Raw genomic sequence first — 15,091 nt, 5'->3', positions numbered from 1 at the left:
GAAATCAAAATTGTTTTCCTTCAAATTTTTGAAATCAACCATGGTTTCGCATAACACCATTAACTCGTTGACAGGAGTATGAAGGGTTAATTCTAGAATCCCTTCCAAAATGGTGTTGCTTTCAGTTGCCTTTTAAGAGCTTGGAGATTATTATTATTGTTCAGCCATTTGAAGAAGTTGAAGAACAGTTGCAAAGAGAAATGGTTGTTTTTAGGTTTGAATATTGAAAGTGTGGAAGTAATGTGCGCGTAGTGTGAGAATGTGAGTGAAATGGGTTTATATAGAAAATTTTGCAACGATGACAAAAACGGAATACACAGTCATGGGGGGGGGGCGTAAGAGTTTAAACCTAATTCTAAGAATTGTTAAACCCAATGTGTCACTCTTTTATCGTGCATACTCAGAAAGTGGGATAGTTGTCGCCACTAAAAACCACATGAAATCAAATGACAAGACAACTATTTAATGCAGCAATTGTTCAGAATCAGAAAGACATCATCAACATAAATTTGCACAACCAGAATATCATTCTTGAAGGTTTTGCAAAAGAGAGTTGTTTCCACTTCCCCTCTAGTAAAATCATTTTCCAACAGAAAGTTGCTTAGTCTATCATACCAAGCTCTGGGAGCTTGCTTCAGACCATACAAAGATTTTTTCAGTTTAAAAACAAAATCAGAAATTTTTAGAACTTTCAAGACCAGGAGGTTGATGCACATATACTTCTTCAGAAATATATTCATTCAAGAATGCACTCTTAACATCCATCTGATAAAGGATGGTGTCATGATTGACTGCAAAAGAAATTAAAAGACGAATATGTCGCATCCGCGAAAAACAACCGGCGGGCTAAAACAAAAACAGACAGAGCCGCCACCGTGCGTTATTTATCCCAAAAGAGGGAAAGGAAATGCTCGAAGTAAACCTGGGAAAAGCATGGTCTCGCGACCAAAGAGAAAGGGTACGGGAGTCGGTTACGCAAGGGGAAGGTATTAGCACCCCTCACGTCCGTCGTACTCGACGGGATCCACGCTCTACAAGAAATAAAAGGTTGCTAAACAAACATCACACACACACTGAAGACAACGCAGGTGGGGTAAAAGAGGAGAGGGCTCGCTAGGACATCGCGTCCTATGCCTACGTATCTCGTCTTGAACGAGAATCAGAGCTGCCGTAGTTCGGCTCACGCACGCCAAACAAGACACACACAAACACGGGCAAACTTGGAACCCGAACGCCAATCGATGGACTTACATCGGCTTCCGAACCAAACAAACACAATCAGGATACGGACAGCCAATCGCTGGGCTTACATCCATATCCTGACACACAAGAGGGAACAAGCAACACACGTACAAAAAGAAAAAGAGTGCCCGGAGAGACCTCGCACGGTCTCCTGCCTACGTACCTCATCTGGTATGAGGATCAGGGCGACGTAGTTCCCCTGAACGGGAAAGAAATTCTAACCAGATACAAAGGGAGACACACTACTAGGGAGCTGGACTCGAGCCTAGGTGTTATCATGCATCATTGCCCTATGTTATGGTTCTCTATCTACTTGCACAACAGCAAGCTAATCCTAACCAGGAAAAAGCAAAGCATGCAAGCATAAACAAAACAAATCAAACATTCACAAGTAGCACACACTATATCCAGTCAAGTGAGGCTCAAACAAGGGTGAGGCTGCAAGAGCAAGCCAGCTGTACAGAGTAGTGTTCGCTCTTAACCCTGACATTGAGAGTCAGGGTGAAGCAGATGAAAGGTGAGTGAAGATGAGACTTCACAGCTCTTATCCCTGGCCAGGGAGAGCTTCAGACAAAGGAGTGTGGGTTCAGAAAGAGGGAACCCTTCTACACTCAAGACTCTGACTCGACTGTACAATTGTACAAGATCTTGGGTTAATGTCCCAATGCATCAACACAGTGGTATGAGCAGAGGGACGACTCAACAAGAATAGCAGGGGATGGATTGCACATCCCTTGGGTTCTGCCAATTGCCTTAATCAAGGTCTTTTCCTGCTTGGGGACAAAGTTAAACAATCACAAACATCGCCTCTTAAGGAGGACTTCAGACAGTTGCCTGGCTAAATAACAAGCCAGGTCTTCCAGACTACATGGAGACAAGAGAGTCTACCTCAACTGGTTTATACAACCAAGCAGCAGCACAGCAAGTTCTTAAAGAACTAAAGCGACTATGGTACCTGAAATCAATCTAGTACAGTCAGTATTCAAGTCACAAAGTCAAAACAGACAAGTTAAGAATCAACCGTCAATGTAATCAAACAATGCAATGTGCAAAGCACAATCAACTCAAATGAGCCAAGCATCCTACAAAATACCAAGTTAGTTCACAACAATTAGCCAAATCAAACTCAATTAACTTGCATTATTCTCCTTTAAAGCATTTGCATCTCAACCTGAAACACAATTCAAAAGTGAGAAACAAGACCACTAGGACAAGCCTAGGGTCAAAAGGAGATGAAAAATCCAAAACAGCAAGTGAAAATCATCCAAAATCACAATCAATCAATTTAGAAACAAATCCACTTGGTCCCATGCTCATATCATTCATTATCATCATTTCATAAACAAAATATCATAAAGCATGTCATTTGCAACCTCAAAAGACCAAACAGAATGATCACAATCAAATCAATATCAAAACAGCTCAATAAATTCCACAAAAATTCCAACCTAAACAGAACACATTCAATGAGCATCATATCAAATTTCATGCTATTTGGACCAGAGGAAGTATGGAAATTAAATTCACTAAGTCTAGACAAGTTCAAGCAAGCCAACACAATGCATCAAAACAATCATCAACTTCCATCAATCATAAAACAGTGACAAAACATGATAAATGAATGGGATCAAAACCATAATGACCTATAATGTGTCTACAATGCTCACACCAAATTTCACACTCATCCAATTAATGACCAGAATTTCACAAAGCAAATACCAACATGTATCACAAAAAATCAACAAATGACCAAACAGAGGGAAAAATTCCAATCAAATAGGAAATGCCATCAATAAATCCAGAAAAATTCACATGTATTCTCAACATCCGTATGCTCAATCATGCAAAAATTTAGCTCAATCCAATGTTCACAAGCACATCAAATAAAATCATGAAATTCACAAAGCATGGTGTGACACAAATTGTCACACCTCTAATCAAAAATTCATATCTCATCAACCAGGGATCAAAAAATTATAAACCATACATCAAAATCACCAGCAAAGAGTCCAGAACATGCACAAAAAATTTCAAGCATTTCTATGGAAGCATCAAGATTTCACAAGCAACATGGCATGGTATACACAAATTGGACATATTCAATCAAACCCTAGGCAATTTTATTTTTCCACACATGGACAAAAATAATAAAAATCACCATAAAAACTGCACATCACAAGGAGAATAATGCAAAAAGTCTCATCAAATTTGGACAAGAAATGAATCACTTATGAATTTTTGAAGTTATGAATCAAAATGAAATGAAAAATGAAAAAGAAAATGAAATGAAATGAAATTAAATGATTTAATGGCAATTTTGTAATTCTGGCAACGAAGTCCAAAACGCGGTCGTTTAAATAAATGGAGTGGCGTGCTATGATTGGCTACTGGTGGCGGGAAACAGGTTTTCAAACGCGAAATGAAGAAAATCAGATCAAACGCGTATCTGGACGCGTTCTCCACCGTCTCCAGCAAACAAATTTCCAGAAAATCACAGATGAACAAATTTCAACCAAAATTGACAAATGATACATCAAAATCACCAGCAAATCACGTACATCATGAATATGAAATTAGTTTGACCTAATTCTACTCATGTTAACCGGATCGAGCGAAAATAGGTTTGCACATCAAACTTCCAATCGAGATTTCTCATCCAATTCTCAACCAAAATCAAAACCACAAGCAGCATGATACTCTACGTTGAAAGCTCTATCATAACCATATCACAATTCAAGCAATGGTTGAGATCGAGTTTTTACCTCTTGATAATGGCAGATGTTGATTTGTGAGTTTCAAGGTCCGAACAGCCAAAACAGATGAAGCTTCTTGATGTAGAAGTTGATTGGAACGGATAGCTTAGCTCAATGATGCTTCAGATCCAAGAATCATGAAATTGCCATGGATGAGCTTGCCAAAACAGTTGCGAATCTTCACTCCTTTGGGCTTGAATGTGTGAAACAGTTCTTCAATGAGGATTGTAGAAGGTGGATCCAACAAGAACGAGCCAAATTGATGCAAAACTTGATGAGAAATGATGAAAAATGTCAAAATAGTTTTGGAGAATTTGGAGAGAATTGGAGGGAAATTCTGTTAGATCTTGAGAAATGTGAAGTGTGTTTATCAATTCTGTTATAATTAACCTCTTATACCAATGCTTAATCCACTTACTAATCACAATTAGCAAATTGGAATGAGATTAGTGAAATGCAACTTTTATGTGAAAGTGCCAAAAAGTCCTTTTGCAAATTAGGCCAATGTAACAGTAAAAACCAGCTGGAGCAAGTCACTTTGATCATTTGTGATGTGTTGGAATAGGCTTTGTGTGCAAAATCCATGTAATTTGAAATTTCACCATTTTTCCCACCAATTTTCAAATAATCCACTTGAAAAATGACTTTTTGCCTCGATTATTTTTGATGAAATATGATGATGCATCATGAAAGTACATGTGAAATGTGGTTTGCTCAAAGAAAGATCATCCATTTTGGCCATTCCATGTGAAAGTTATGCCACTTTGAATTTAGGCATTTTTGGAAAATGATTTGATCACAACTTGCCAACCATACATGAGAAATTCAAGTTCTTGGACTTTTTGGAAAGGTGAGAGCAAGATCTACAACTTTCATGTTGAACAAAATTTCATTTGAAGCATTTTTGGACATGTAATTTTGAGATGAAAAACTTTCCATTTTGGGAAACTTTCAATTATAGGTCACTTTCCATTTTTGGAAAGTTTCCATCTGACTTTATTTTCCTCATTCTTGTTGTTTGAAATGTCAAATGAAACTTGTTTCAACATGAATGAAGTGTCTCTAACCTCTCCCACCTCCAAATCCATCATTCTTGGCACAGTTGACCACAGTTGACTTTTCTGACTGATAGATGAATTTCAGCTTGACTGATGAAATTGAGCCCCAAACTCCTGATGAAATGGCTCAATGATGAAACCCTAGCTTCCATAAGCTCAATATAATCACATGATGATCCCCATATCCACTGAAAATCCCATCTCCTTGCCAAGCCCTGATTGACCCAATTCAGATGATTAGGGTTGACCAGTGGTCAAAACCCTAGTCTCAAGGTATCTGATCAATCTCTTGGTGATGACAAAACCATGATGATGATGATGTACCATTTCAACCAAGATAAAGCTCAACCCTCCTTGAGGAACCATGAAACCCCGATTTGAATCACCAACCCTCAGATGATTAGTGATCAATCCAATGAAACCTTAGCTTGCATCTTAACCTCTTTATCTTTTGATCAAGACTTAGGAGGATGACTTGTTCCATGTAACCACATGATATGCAACATGCTAATGACTAATGACTTGAAAATGAAATGCAACATGCTAAGCTAGTCCCAAGAGAGGAGGGCAAATTTTGAGGTGTTACAGCTGCCCCTATTCAATCCACTGTGAACCTGTCGATATGAATAGCCTCGGCTTTCAGATGATCAGGATGAAGAGTGATTGAATACCAAGAACAGACGAACAATTTGCACTCTGATGGGAAAATAATTAACAGCGCCTGTCAGAATCGGCAAAGAAACAATCTCGAAGAAAAATCCGTCTGGTATGGAGAAAAGTCGGCCGGAATACCGAAACAGAAACGCTGACCTGGATACCAAAATAAATGGTAACGCAGGGATAACCATGGCCTGAACACCACATCCGCTGAAGATTATGATTATTATTTTCTCTTTTTCTTGAATCCCGACACTTTCTGATCGATAATCTTTTTCCTTTTCTCTGATTGAACTGTATTTTTGCGCTGATCGCGTAACGTCCTTTGATTTTATTCCCATCTCCACCCGACGGAAAAGTTTCCTCCAGTATCGTACTACTGGGGAACATTGCTGACCTGACGTCATGATGTTAAACTCATCCGAGTAACATCTTCACCATCTGGTGAAACCAAATATCAAGCGGTATCCACGGCTTGAATCGCGCTGATTGCGTCATGATGTTTAAACTCATCCGAGTAACATCTTCACCATCCGGTGAAACCAAATCTCAAGCGGTATCCACGGCTTGAATCGCGCTGATCGCGTCATGATGTTAAACTCATCCGAGTAACATCTTCACCATCCGGTGAAACCAAATATCAAGTGGTATCCACGGCTTGAATCGCGCTGATCGCGTCATGATGTTAAACTCATCCGAGTAACATCTTCACCATCCGGTGAAACCAAATCTCAAGCGGTATCCACGGCTTAAATCGCGTTGATCGCGTCATGATGTTAAACTCATCCGAGTAACATCTTCACCATCCGGTGAAACCAAATCTCAAGCGGTATCCACGGCTTGAATCGCGCTGATCGCGTCCTGATGTTAAACTCATCCGAGTAACATCTTCACCATCCGGTGAAACCAAATCTCAAGAGGTATCCACGGCTTGAATCGCGCTGATCGCGTCATGATGTTAAGCTCATCCGAGTAACATCTTCACCATCCGGTGAAACCAAATCTCAAGCGGTATCCACGGCTCGAGTAGCATCTTCACCCACTGGCAGAACCATATCTCAAACGGTAACCACGGCTTGAGACTAGCGAATGCCTACAATGATGATGCATGATTGATTTTTTCAGCGTAATGCTCCATAATTATGGAAATGCTACGCGATTAACTTTTTTTTATGCAATATGCTATGCTTATTCTACATGATGAATGTATAAAAAAGCATCCCCCTCAAGGGACCCTTCTGAGGAGCTCGAGACACTCTGCTGAGGAACTCGCCACCACTCCGATTCCGCCCTGCTGGGGAATAGTGTTGTTGCTGGGAAAAGGCAACCCTTGCTGGGGAAAAACCTCCTTCGCACCCGATCCACTTGGGGAATTGCTGGGGAGAGATCCACCAACGCACTCTGTGGGGATACAACAGTCTTTGACTAGCTGGGGATGCAACACTCCAGACTCTGTTTGGGAAACCACCACTCACAGATACCTCCGCTGGGAAACAGCAACCTTCAGACCTGGCGACCGGGGAAGTATCAATCTCGAACCTGCTGGGGGATAACCATCCGGACCCTGTTGGGGAAGCTACAGACCTTGGATCTGCTGTGGAGTTAGTCCTCACGACTCTGCTTGGAGAAATGAGAAAAATCTGATACCAAACACCCGTCGACTCGTCGAACCTTGGTATTCATATCCAACTCCTATGTCAGCTTTCCAATTTTGAGAACTCCCAGACTCGTCTGGACCTTTTCTGCTCTATCATCTTGTATTCCAAACCGCTCCGTACTCGACGGAGAGCGAACTCCCGGGATTTATACAGACTTTTCAATTTTCAGACTTTGAAGAGTCTTCTTGATTAACTCCAAGGATCGTCGTACGTCTCGCCGTCTTTTCACCGTTCTTCCATTCATTCGTCCCTGATCGGACTCCATGGGGATTTGCTTTGTCAAAAGTTTCCACATCACAACCTGCAAGTGAGTGAAAATACCTAACAGTACCTGCAAAACAGATCGTTAGATAAAACCGTGCCCCAGGCGTGTCAAGATCTCAACACTGGGTCACTCAACCTTCCTAATAAGATTTCAAATTTTCAATCTTATAAGCATGCATTGGAAGGGACCTGTATGTCTAAAAATGCAAAATTCTTTATCACAAACAATTGGATGTTTTTGCAATCAAAGCGGTAATGAAAAACAAAAACAAAATTATTTGACTGAATATGCATTTTATTGATTGAAAAGTGTGTGGCTCAAATTGAGCAATACAAAGGAAGCAATTCCTGAAAAGAGGTAATTGCGCACAAAAGGAAAAATCTATCCTAATGGCAATGTGAAACCCGTGATCTCATCGAGTTCCAACTCGGTTACACCCCATATGTCCTCAGACTCTCCGTGCTTTCTGCCTTCTGAACAAGACGCTTCTGACTGATCCCTACCGGGTATTATCCATGATGCTTTAACCAAAGCGCAAACGATCATGCTAGACGCAGTTGTTCGTTTCAATCCCTCTTTTGCCTGGACCACCCTTTCGGGTCTTCAGTCCACCGGGATACCCTTTTTTGCCCAAGTCGCCTTTTCAGGTTTTCGACTTGCCGGGTGTACAGTTTTTCATTTTATCCCTAATTTTTGCCCGAACCTTTTCTTTCTGTTTTTTGGTTCGCCGGGATGCCCATTTTTGCCTGGACTATTTTATTCTTTTCGTCCAGCGGGTCTCTTTATACGAAGTATTTTTTAACTGCGTCTGCATTCACAGGGGATGGAAAATCCTCGCCATTCATGGTCATTAACAACAAGGCTCCTCCAGAGAAGACCTTCTTGACCACGAACGGACCTTCATAATTGGGTGTCCATTTGCCCCTTCGATCGTTTTGAGGAGGAAGGATCCTTTTCAGCACCATATCACCTACGTGATACCCGAGGTCGCACCTTTCGGTCAAAAGCACGCTTCATCCTTTGCTGGTACAACTGCCCATGACAGATGGTTGCCAGCCTCTTTTCCTCGATCAGGCTCAACTCTTCGTACCGGGTCCTTACCCATTCAGCCTCTTGCAATTTCACGTCCATCAGGACTCTCAAAGAGGGGATTTGAACCTCAACCAGTAGCACGGCTTCCATCCCATACACAGCTAGAAAAGCTTTTGCCCCAGTAGATGCACTCACCGAGGTTCGATACCCAGGATACCAGCTTCATTCTTGCCACATCATCGGCGCATTCAAATGCTAGTCAGGCAGCACAAGGAATGTGGGAATCTCTTTGGCATAACCAAAGCAGCACCAACTCCGCTTCCATTCATGTTAATGGCCCCATCAGACATCAGAATCCGTTCGGATTCGGGGTCAGGCCCCTCCTCCGGGATCGGTTCCTCACAATCTTTCGATATGAGCACCTCGAGATGTCCTCATCAGGGAACTCAAACTTCCTCGGTTGATAACCCTCAATAGGTCGCAGGACGATGTAATCAGACAATACACTCCTCCCTTGATTGCTTTCTAGGAGGTGTACCAAATATCGTATTCAATCAAAATCATTGGCCCTTTCGCAACCCGTCCGGTCATTGCTGGCTCTTTCAGAAATCTACCTGATCAGATCCATCTCGAAATCCACAAAGTGGTATGAACCAGCATATACTGTCTCAGTCGGCGAGCAGCCTATGCCAAAGTACATCAAGTTTTCTCGAACAGTGAATGTATTGTTTCACAGTCGGTAAACTTTTTGCTAAGGTAAATTGCATGCTCTTTTCGACCAGACTCGTCATGCTGCCCCAGTACACACCCCATAGACCCCTCGAGGGCTGTCAAGTACCAGATTAACAGTCTCTCTCCATAGGGAGGCAACAGAATCGAAAGCTCCCGCAACTTATTCTTTTATCTTTCAATGCCCCTTGGCAATCAATATTTCACCTGACCGTTTGATTTTTTCTTTACAACTTGAATATAGGTTCGCACGTGGCTGTTAGGTGAGACATAAACCAAGACATGTAGTTCAATCTATCTAAGAAACCACGAACCTCTTTTTCCATTCTCGGTTCAGGCATTTTTTATTATTTTTTTTTATTATTTTTTTTATTATTATTATTTTTTTAACAGGACCAACCTCGATTCCTCTCTTCCAATGAACCCCAACATCTTACCGGACCGCACTCTGATAGTGCACTTATCTGAATTCAACCTCAGTTTGAATTGTCTCAAATGGTCCACTCAGCTTGGCCAAATCCACCAAATGCCCCTCTTCTGTTTGGGACTTTGCTATCATGTCATCAACATAGCATTCAATTTCATGAGGAATCACATCACGAAACAAAGTCACTCTGATACGTGGCACCGGCGTTCTGCTTCTCTAGAGGACAATCTTCTCTCCATGGTAGCTTGTGCACAACGACATTGGTACTTGACCTGGCATATCCTGACACGACCAGGCGAAAGTATCCACATGCTCTTTCAACAGGGCTACCATTCTGCTTTCAACTCGCCTCTGAAGCGGCCCCAATTTCCATTTCCTTCCTGACCACGGCGGTGCTTGGAATAACAATCTTAATCCGCTCCTCATGCGGCTGAATCACCTTCTCCTCTTGTTTCAACAACCTGGCTAATCTTCCAGCAGATCACAATCTTCTTCGCCTTCTTCTTCGGCATGATAGATCGGATTGTCGAAGTCATATGAGGTGTAACCAAATTGTTATCAATGAGATCCGGAGAATTACTTTTCGAAGTCGGAACGAGATAAATCAAAAAAGAAAAATGAAAACAAACATTGACATTTTTATTTGTTTTAAAACTGCAAAAATAAATGAAAAACAGGGAACACCGCTTTTAATTGAAAAACATCCATTTATTTATGATGTGAAATGTTGCAAAATGAAACATGAGGTGGCCCTTACAATGGACCATTACGCTTCGGGCAAAACGTGTGGCTTTCATGCAGATAAAATCAAAACAGAAATCATTACTCTTCCGGATGAGTGACAGTGATGCTCCTTTTTAGACCTTCCAGTTCCCTGGTACGCACGATCTTATCCATTGATCAATTTCACAGTCACTGTCAATTTCCTTACCCACCGCACCAGTGTGACTTAAGTCTAGCATTTCCGCACTGATGAAGGTAAACAGCGGACGACGTCCTCTGTTTTGCTCAGACGAGTCTTGATCTGGCTGATAGCCAATCCCAAACATGTCCGCCTTTACCATAATGCCTATGATTTTTCCCCAGCCTGGGATCCCTCCATTTCTCACCACTTCCACTGCCTGCTTGTAAGAAGAAATGGACGGCTTTTTCTCTTTCTCAACACCAATGGAATTTTCCACCTTGACGGTTTCAGCTGCCAGACTGGGTGCTTTACGTCTTACATCATCCATTTCTACTTTCATCATTCTCTGGATCGTTTCCCCAATCACAACACACCCCTTTGTGGCGACGGTCGCACAACAATCATCAACACTAGAGAAAGCTCCATTTTTCGTCGAACGTTTTGGGACCACAGACATTGGCATTTTTAACTGATCCTTCTCAGTCACCTCTATCCCTTTCTTGTCCTTCGACATCATTTCCACTATTACAGAACCATGCCTCGTCACGGGGTTAGCACTATCATTTGTCATCGGTGCAAAGTTGATTGCCTTAGAATCCACCAAGTCCTGGACCACATGCTTCAAAGCTTTGCAATCCTCAACATGATGTCCAGGTGCCCCAGCATGGAACTCACACCTGACATTCTCATCATAACTGGCAACCCTCTGATCCGGTTTCCCTGGAACCAAAATCCTTGGCTGCACCAACCCGAGATCCTTCAACCTTTTAAATAGAGAGGCGTAAGTCACGGGCGGCTTATTGAAATGACGATCCGTCGTCCTTCTTCTCACTTGGCCCCCAGCTCTTTGTGTCCTCTGTTGAGGTGGTGGTTGCTGCTGTTGTGCAGATCGATTACTAGTAGGGATCATTGCCGTATCAGCATATGGGTGATAACGATCCTTACCGCGTTCTCTTTTGGCCTGCACACCACCCGCTTCAACTTCCTTCTTAAGCTGACCATTGCCAGAGGGTTTCTTTACTACGGATGACGGATCCTCTCCCTGAACTTTCTCCGCTAGCAGCCATTTCTCAATCTTCTCCACCTTTTCAGCAATTACCTTCTGCCCCAAGGCGATCCCCTGCACGACTTTGAACAACTCTCTCATCATCTCTTTTAGTTCGAGAATGTCGGTGTTGAGTGAATCCATCGGCCTGGTTTTGTTGAGTCCGGGGAAGTATTTGCGTGGATGTGGTGCGTGCAAGGGAATAACTCTACGCGCACGAGCAATAATTCCTGAAACAAACAAGCACGTCAGAAACCTCTACCTGCAAAATAGAAACGCGTTATTATGATCATGCATGAATGCAGTGTTTATCCACATGAGGAACACTTTATCTCTCGATCCTGGCTTCATCGAGACATATAATAATCCGGCAGCAATATTCTGACATTCGTCATTTGATTTCGTCATACAGATCAGAGATATATGATTTCACAAAAATACCCCCAACCATGTGTGTGCTGCGTGATTGCATACGGAAAAGCAAATAAAGCTTGAAGATTGATCACTGAATGAAAATAACCATCACATAGCAAAATGCACAAAGAGTGCCATAGTCATACATCAAATCAGATACAATTCTCCAGAATCAGGAAAGAAATACAAGCAAATGAATTCCGTCAACATGCCTGACGGTAATTCCACACAAATGACAAAGGTCTAGCCTGATGAGGGTCCCACAGAAGGACCTATATCATCAACCATCTTCGCGAACTCTGCGGCGAACCTGAGCTCGGTGTTCTCTTGCTGTAATCTCCCCACCTCCTTCTGGTGAATCTTCATCCGCCTGAAATAATGATCTCGTTCAACCTGATAATGATCTCTCTCGGCGATGATCTTCAGATTCTCTGCTTCCTTAATCTTCAGCTTTGCCTCCCACTCAGCGACGAGGACTCTGACTCGGTCGTCCCTCTGATCTCTCACGAGGATTTGCCTCCTCTTTTCATCTTCAATGACCTTTGAAGCTCTGGCTAGCTTCTCTTTAGTGACGTCGTGCTCCTTTGTCGATGACGCTAAGGCTTGGCTGATCTTCCCATAGTAGGCAGTATCCATCTCAAAGCGCTTGGCTTCCAGGGCATGTCGCTTATCCTGATCTTCCATCCTTATTTTGATCTCCTGACTAGCCGTCTGAATCCGAGCAACACTCATCTCCAATTCGATTTTCTCTGCAAGCAACTGATCTCTGGCTCTCTTCATCTCGAGGAATTCTTCCATACTGACAGAAGAATGCAGACCCTCAATCATAGGACACCCAGGATCACCTCCCGGAAATGGTAGATGTGTAATCTCGATCCTCTTATGAACCCAATCATCAAATAGAGGAAAAGATCGGCTGTTGACCTTGCCAAAAGGAACTTTTCCTTTTCTCTTAACGTTGCGCCATGACCCAGACACTTGTCTCACCTTGGCCTGATTACCCTCAGCTGGGAAATAGAAGGATTCCTGAATCTCTCGCTCAAGAGGAGGAACCTCCATAGCAAACCCCATCTGTCTCCTAAGAAGCGTCGGGTTGTAATTAATGCAACCCTGAACTCCTATAAGAGGCACATTGGGAAAACTCCCACAGCTATATATGAAGTCTCGTCCAGCCATACCGTTATGAGTCCAAGCTATATCAGCAGCCCGCAAACCCATCCACCTGACCGACCACTTGACCGTAGGATCAAGAGAAGCAAAAGCACCTCGGGAAGGCAAGTACCCCATAAACCATTTGAATAGCAACTGAGCACAACACCGGATCAAGCCACCACGCCGCTTCTCATTCCTGTTATGAACCGAATAATAGACGTCTCCGATCAGAGTAGGAATAGGGTTCCTCTATATGAACAATCTGATAGCATTATGGTCGACAAAGCTCTTCTGATTAGGAAACAGAATGACACCATAAATGCCTACAGCAATCAAAGCACAGACCGTCTTCCAATTACCCATAGCAGCATGTTCCTTGGCCTTAGCCTCCAAGAAACTCAAATGAAATCCAGGTAATTTTCCTTTCTCCTTCAAACCCTCCTTGGTCATCTCCGGACTCAAATAAAGAGCACGAGAAATCCCAAGGACATCAGGCTCTCCCCTAATAGCACAGAAAGGAATCTGATCTCGGATCTGCATACCCAAGATGCTAGCATAGTCCTCCATCAGAGGCCCCAACAAGTAGTCCGGGAACACAAAACATCTTAAACCCGGGTCATAGAACTGGAGAAGAGTATGAATGGCGCTTCTGTCACTGTCAGTGAGTCTGAAAACCATCTTCAGGATACCACCGTATGCCTCTCTGAACATCCCCACATGGTCGGGTGTAATCAATGCTATCATATCTCTCAACTCGTCAATCTCTGGGTTGAAGAAACTGTAGGCAACATCATCTTTCAAACCGGGCCTCATATCTGAGCAGAAAGTCTCTCAACCAGGATCTCGATCAAAAATGTCCCTGCATATGGACAAACATGTGTTAGATGCAGATAAATGCAAATGTTAATGATGCTGATGAATGAATGCAATGCATCGCCATCCTCCAAGGCATCTGATCATCTGTTGCACTGAAACCCTGATTTCTGAACTGATCACAACCATCTGCGGGAATATGTAACCACAAATCCACCTCAAGGGTTCCGAAATAAATGGAACTGAAAGATACACCATCATCATCATCACTGAGATCCACTGAATAGATAACCCCAATCCTCTGAATCGGCCCGGGGAATCCTGAAATAAACGGATCCCCACTGATAAATAACTCGGACAGCACTTCGGCGTCTCAGAAACAAAGGTCCATAAATCCGACTTATAAATATGACTCTGATCAACGTAACCAATAGTCACCATCAAAGTCACCATCTGAACATGCATCTGTAAGAATCACCCTCCCCTCACAGGTAAATTCTAATCAGGTCATCCTAAGGCGGATAATAGTCTCGACAATCGGGCAGAGATACTCAATGGGTTTGCCCTTTCGGGTGTGCCATTGTAGCTCTCCTGAGATCGTCTAAACCAAAGATCTGGGAAATGATCGGTCACCGAAGTCAATAGTTCAGATGAAGTGACACAACCAAAGTGGATACTCCACAGAGGAAGGGCACTATCAAATGAACCTCGTCCGGCTTGTGGTATGTCACGTTGCAACAATATGCTGATAAAGCAAATGAGGAACGTGAGACCACACTAATCCTAGGTGTACACTCGGGCCTGGGTTTTAGCCCCACTCAGAACACCCATCCCAAACAGAGGAACCACCTGTACAGAGGACAGCAGAATGATAGTATGATGCATGCAAACATTTATGCAAATATACACAATATAATAATCAATGCAATAAATAGCAGCACA

This window comes from Lathyrus oleraceus, chromosome 5, assembly GCF_024323335.1.
Source record: "Lathyrus oleraceus cultivar Zhongwan6 chromosome 5, CAAS_Psat_ZW6_1.0, whole genome shotgun sequence".
NCBI classification, from domain to species: domain Eukaryota; kingdom Viridiplantae; phylum Streptophyta; class Magnoliopsida; order Fabales; family Fabaceae; genus Lathyrus; species Lathyrus oleraceus.
The sequence above is the reverse complement of the archived record's forward strand: the minus strand, read 5'-3'. Positions refer to the sequence as shown.